The sequence below is a fragment of the Mesoplodon bidens genome (assembly GCF_964165515.1).
Source record: "Mesoplodon bidens genome assembly, chromosome: 17".
Classification (NCBI taxonomy): Eukaryota; Metazoa; Chordata; class Mammalia; order Artiodactyla; family Ziphiidae; genus Mesoplodon; species Mesoplodon bidens.
In genome coordinates this window covers 41,075,896-41,082,959 of record NC_138174.1, presented here as the reverse complement: position 1 = coordinate 41,082,959, position 7,064 = coordinate 41,075,896, and positions in this window count along the sequence as shown.

The following is a 7,064-nucleotide window of genomic DNA, read 5'->3' as shown; positions in this document are numbered from 1 at the left end:
TGGTGATGGTGGCCTCAAAGAATGAGTTTGGGAGTGTTCCTTCCTCTACTATATTTTGGAAGAGTTTGAGAAGGATAGGCGTTAGCTCTTCAATAAATTTTTGATAGAATTCGCCTGTGAAGCCATCTGGTCCTGGGCTTTTGTTTGTTGGAAGAGTTTTAATCACTGTTTCAATTTCAGTGCTTGTGACTGGTCTGTTTATATTTTCTATTTCTTCCTGGTTCAGTCTTAAAATGTTGTGTTTTTCTAAGAATTTGTCCATTTCTTCCAGGTTGTCTATTTTATTGTGATATAGTTGCTTGTAGTAATCTCTAATGATCCTTTGTATTTCTGCCGTGTCAGTTGCTACTTCTCCTTTTTCATTTCTAATTCTATTGATTTGGGTCTTCTACCTTTTTTTCTTCATGAGTCTGTCTATTTGTTTATCACTTTTGTTTATCTTCTCAGAGAACTAGATTTTAGTTTTATTGATTTCTGCTACTGTTTCCTTCATTTCCTTTTCATTTATTTGTGATCTTATCTTTAAGATTTCTTTCCTTGTGCTAACATTGGGGTAGATTTCCTTCTTCGTCTAATTGCTTTAGGTGTAAGGTTAAGTTGTTTATTTGAGATTTTTCTTGTTTCTTGAAGTAGGATTGCATTGGTATAAACTTCCCTCTTAGAACTGTTTTGCTGCATCCCATAGGTTTTGGGTTGTCATTTTTCATTTTCTTTTGTTTCTAGGTATTTTTTAATTTCCTCTTTCTTTTCTTCAGTGATCTCTTGGTTATTTTGTAGCATATTGTTTAGCCTCCATGTGTTTGTACTTTTTACACTTATTTTCTGTAATTAGTATCTAGTCTCATAGCATTGTTGTTGGAAAAGATACTTGTACAATTTCAATTTTCTTAAATTTACCAAGGCTTGATCTGTGACCCAAGATACCATCTCTCCTAGGCAATGTTCCATGAGCACTTGAGTGGAAAGTGTATTCTGTTGTTTTTGAATGGAATGTCCTATAAATATCAATTAAGTCCATCTTGTTTAATGTGTCATTTAAAGCTGTGTTTCTTTATTTATTTTCATTTTGGTTGATCTGTCCATTGGTGAAAGTGGGGTGTTAAAGTCTCCTATTACTACTGTGTTACTGTTGATTTCCCCTTTTATGGCTGTTAGCATTTGCCTCATGAATTGAAGTGCTCCTATGTTGGGTGCCTAAATATTTACAATTGTTATATCATCTTCTTGGATTGAGCCCTTGATTATTATGTAGTGTCCTTCTTTGACTCTTGTAGTTGTTTTTGTTTTAAAGTCTATTTTGTCTGATATGAGAATTGTTACTCTAGCTTTCTTTAGATTACCATTTGCATTTAATATCTTTTTCCACCCCCTCACTTTTAGTCTGTATGTTTTCCCAGCTCTGAAGTGGGTCTGTTTTAGACAGCATATATACAGGTCTTGTTTTTGTATCCATTCAACCTGTCTATGTCTTTTGGTTGGAACAGTTAATCCATTTACGTTTAAGGTAGTTATCAATATGTATGTTTCTATTACCATATTATTAATTGTTTTGAGTTTTTTATTGTAGGTCTTTTCCTTATTTAGTGTTTCCCGCCTAGAGAAGTTCCTTTAGCGTTTGTTATAAAGCTGGTTTTGTGTTGCTGAATTCTCTTAGCTTCTGTTTTTCTGAAAAGTTTTTAATTTCTCTGTTGAATCTGCATGAGATCCTTGCTGGGTAGAGTAATATTGTTTGTAGGTTTTTCCCTTTCATTACTTTAAATATGTCCTGCCACTCCCTTCTGGCTTGCAGAGTTTCTGCTGAAAGATCAGCTGTTAACCTTATGGGGATTTCCTTGTGTTACTTGTGGGTTGTTCCTTGCTGCTTTTAACATTTTTTTTTTGTATTTAAATTTTGATCGTTTGATTAATATGTGCCTTGGCATGTTCTCCTTGAATTTAGCCTGTATGGGACTCTCTGTACCTCCTGGACTTGATTGACTATTTCCTTTCCCATATTAGAGTCATTTTCAACTATTATCTCTTCATATGTTTTCTGAGACTCTTTATTTTTCTCTTCTTCTGGGACCCTTATAATTCAAATATTTGTGTGTTTAATGTTGTCCCAGATGTGTGTGAGACTGTCCTCAATTATTTTCATTCTTTATTCTTTATTATGCTCTGTGGTCGTTGTTTCCACTATTTTATCTTACAAGTCATTTAACCGTTCTTCTGCGTCAGTTATTTTGCTATTTATTCCTTCCAGAGAATATTTAATTTCATTTATTGTGTTGGTCATCGTTGTTTGTTTGCTCTTTAGTTCTTCTAGGTCCTTGTTAAACATTTCTTGTATTTTCTCCATTCTATTTTCAAGACTTTGGATCATCTTTATTAACATTATTCTGAATTCCTTTTCTGGTAGACTACCTATTTCTTGTTCATTTATTTAGTCTGGTGCGTTTCTACCTTGCTCCTTCATCTGCTGTGCATTTATCTGTCTTCTCATTTTGCTTAACTTACTGTGTTTGTGGTCTCCTTTTCCCAGGCTGCAGGTTCATAGATCCTGTTGTTTTTCATGTCTGCCCCCAGTGGGTAAGGTTGGTTCAGTGAGTTGTATAGGCTTCCTGGTATAGGGGACTGGTGACTCTGTTCTGGTGGATGAGGCTGGATCTTGTCTTTCTTGTGGGCAGGACCATGTCTGGTGTTGTGCTTTTGGGGTGTCTGTGAACTTATTATGATTTTAAGCAGACTTTCTGCTGATTGGTGGGTTTATGTTCCTGTCTTGCTAGTTGTTTGTCATGGCAAGTCCAGCACAGGAGTTTGCTCATCGTTGAGTTGGGCTGGATATTAGCATTGAGTCAGAGATCTCTGGGACAGCCTTTGACAATTGATATTATGTGGGGTTATATGTGGCCTCTGATGTTCCAATCTCCTGAACTTTGCTATCTCACCTCAGAGGCTCAGGCCTGGCACCCGGCCAGAACACCAAGACCCTTTCACTCACACTGCTCAGAAGAAAACAGAGAAATAAAATAAAGAAAGAAAAAATAAAAGAAAATAATTAAAATAAAAAATTTTAAAAGTATTATTAAAATAAAGAAGGTAATAACAAAAAGAGAAGAGAGTAATCAAACCAATAAACAAATCCACCAATGATAACAAGCACTAAAAACTAAACTAAGATAAACATAAAAATCAGAAACTAGTCAGTCACATACAGCACATCCCAAGTCTATAGTTGCTCCCAAAGTCCACCATCTCAATTTTGGAGGTGTTTCATTGTCTATTCAGGTATTCCACAGAGGCAGGATACTTCAAGTTGATTGTGGAGATTTAGTCCACTGCTCCTGAGGCTGCACAGAGCTATTTCCCTTTCTCTTATTTGTTCACACAGCTCCTGAGGTACAGCTTTGGTTTTGGCCCCGCCTTGGCATGTAGGTTGCCCTCTGACATCTGTTCACCCAGACAGAAGGGGGTTAAAGGAGCGGCTGATTAGGGGGCTCTGGCTCAATCAGGCCTTGGGGCAAGAGGGGTATGGAATGTGGGGTGAGACTGCAGCGGTAGAGGCCAGTGTGACATTGAAACAGCCTGGGGTGTGCCGTGTGTTCTCCTGGGGAAATTGTCCCTGGATCACAGGACCCTGGTAGTGGCAGGCTGCACAGGCTCCTAGGAGGCATGGTGTGGATAGTGACCTGTGCTTGCACACAGGTTTCTTGGTGGCTGCAGCAGCAGCAGCAGCATTAGCGTTTCATGCTCATCTCTGGTGTCCACACTGATAACCATGGCTCGTACCTGTCTCTGAAGCTCATTTAGGTGGTGCTCTGTATCGTCTCTCCTCTCACACCCAGAAACAATGGTCTCTTGCCTCTTAGGCAGACTTTTTTCCAGACTCCCTCCCAGGTAGCTGTGGCACACTAGCCCCTTTCAGGCTGCGTTTATGCAGCCAGCCCAGTCCTCTCCCTGGGATCTGACCTCTGAAACCCGAGCCTCAGCTCCCAGACGCCACCTGCCTGGTGGGTGAGCAGAGAAGCCTCTCAGGCTGGTGAGTGCTGGTCGGCACTGATCCTCTGTGCAGGAATCTCTCTGCTTTGCCCTCTGCACCACTGTTGCTGTGCTTTCCTCCGTGACTCTGAAGCTACCCTCCACCCACCCACCCTCTCCACCATTGAAGGGGCTTCCTAGTGTGTGGAAACATTTCCTCCCTCACAGCTCCCTCCCAGAGGTGCAGGTCCCATCCTTATTCTTTTGTCTCTGTTTTTCCTTTTTTCTTTTGCCCTACCCAGGTATGTGGGGGAGTTTCTTGCCTTTTGGGAAGTCTGAGGTTTTCTGCCAGCATTCAGTAGGTGTTCTGTAGGAGTTGTTCCACATGTACATGTATTTCTGATGTATTTGTGGGGAGGAAGTTGATCTCCACATCTTACTCCTCCACCATCTTGAAGGTCTTCCAGATTTTATAATCTTTAAAAAGCATTTCCAGGGCTTCCCTGGTGGCACAGTTGTTGAGAGTCCGCCTGCTGATGCAGGGGACGTGGGTTCGTGCCCCAGTCCGGGAAGATCCCACATACCTCAGAGCAGCTGGGCCCATGAGCCATGGCTGCTGCGCCTGCACATCTGGAGCCTGTGCTCTGCAACAGGTGAGGCCACAACAGTGAGAGGCCCATGTACCGAAAAAAAAAATAGCATTGCCAGTTTGATAGCAAAATAATGATATAATATTCTGTTTACCTTGTGAATAGTGCCTAGGACATAGTGAGACTCCAAAAATGTTGGCTGTTGCTCTGTTATATTATTGTTAATACAGAATTTTTCCTTTCCCCACTAATGTCAATAGCCACTACACTATATACTAAATTCATATACATACCAAGATCCGAACTTTCTGTTTTTGTTCTGAATTTGTACCCCTTCTCTCATAATCTGTACATATCTAATCAAAAGAGATCCTCTAAAATATTCTTGACTTAACCCATTGGATTTACTCTGGCAATAAAAAATTTTAAGCTAAAAAGAAAAATATGGGATATGGGTGGGGAAAAATAGGAACAAACAGGTTTTTAATCATACCTCCTAAATCACAACTGCTATCACAACTTAACCTTAGTTATGAGTCATTTCCTCTATCTGTCTTATATAAACAAAATAATTCAAAGCATCAACTGTCTCTACTGTATTGACCAATATAAATTTACTGTAGGAGGAAGACAAATTATCTATTGTTAAAATACTGCTGCATAAAAACCAACCCAACAGAGTGGCTTAAAACAAAAATCCTTTATTATCTTTCTTGTGTCTATGGATGTGAAGAGTAGTTGTGATGATTTGGGCCATTTCTGGGTAGAGCTCAGCTGGGTTTGTTCATTCCTTTGAGGTAGGTTGGCAGTGGATGATGGTTGGCTGCTAGAATTGTCTTGGCTGGGACACTGGGCTCTCTTACATGTATCCTTCACATTCCTACAGAATTCTAGCCTTATTTTCATGGGTGAGGCAGGCATTCAAGAGGAAGCAAGCCCAGTCATGAAATGGGAAGCACGTACTTCTAAAACCTATGCTTGTGTCATGCTTGCTATTAATATCTAGTTGGCCAAAGAAAGCTACATGTTGAGCCTAGAATAAGAGTGGAAGGTCACTGAAAGTTACAGTATTAGGATACAGGCTACAGGGAGACCTTTATGGGCACAATTAATGCCACACAGTAAAAAAATCCTGAAGATGACTGTGAATTGTATGAATTTTCAGAGATACCTGTGTTCCAGCATACTCAATTATTAAAGCCCTTAATCAATACAAAAGGATGAATGGTACTTAGAGTCATTTTGTATGTTATGATTATAAAAGTATTAAATAATTATAAAAATTGAAGAATTTCTGATAAATCAACAATCATGTTAAAATCTTATAAATATTTTAATAATTTTGCTTTAACTATACATGTATGTGATTACATGTTAAAACAAAACTGATAATATACTGTATATATATCATGTTTATACTGTGTTTATATTCATATAATGTGTTTATATGATTATGCATACGTAAACAATGCCATATATCATATAAATATATACATGAGCACACACATGTACATGTGCATATACATCCAGACACCCCCGACATATATGTATATTCTCCTTATCATATACATTTCTCCACATAATTAAAGATTATTGAAACTCTCCTTTAATTCAACACCACATTTATTAAGACGTTTATTGTTGGGATCTTATAATGAATCCATATTATTCTTTCTAATACATAGATATTTTATAGTCCTAATTTTTTTTCCAGAAGATATCTTAGAAATTGAATTATTGGATCAAAAATATAGATGTTGATAAAGTCCTTAACATATGATACTCTATTGCCCATGAGAATACTCTTACAATTTACCCTTCTAGTAAGAGTATCTGAAAAATACGGACTTCCCTTCACTGTCACTGAAGCAACGTAATTTGATTTGCCAATGCAAAAGTTAAAGAGGTTTTTCTTTTTTTATTGTTACAGAGTAAAATCTTTAACAGTTGTATAATTTTGTCAAATGATTTAACCTTCCTCTCCTTCAGTTTCCTCATATGAAAAATTGGTGTGACTCCACAGAGAAGATGGTAAGGAATAAAAACAGTGAGAATTATTAATTGCGGAGCATATTTTCAGGTGCACAGCAAGTGCTCAAAGGGGTTTGGTATTTTTTATTGTTGACAGTACATATGCTGATTTTTATCTGTTATGAATTGGGCAGTCAAGTATTTCAAATACTTTTCTATTAGGGTATTTCTCACCTTCTTATCAACATATTAGAGCTCATTATACTAAGTATATAAATTCATTGTCTTATGCATAACAATGATTTTTCCAGTTTAACACTTACCTTGTTTACAGTGTAATTAGGTGCAGATATTTTTAAAGTTTTTGTGTATCCAAATATATTATTCTTTTTTTATTATCTGAGTTTTATTATTATTATTTTAGGAAGGTGATTTATTTTCTTAGTTTTTATTTTATATTAGAATATAGTTGATTTACAATGTTATATTAGTTTCAGGTGTACAGCAAAGTGATTCAGTTAAACATATATATATTCTTTTTCAGAT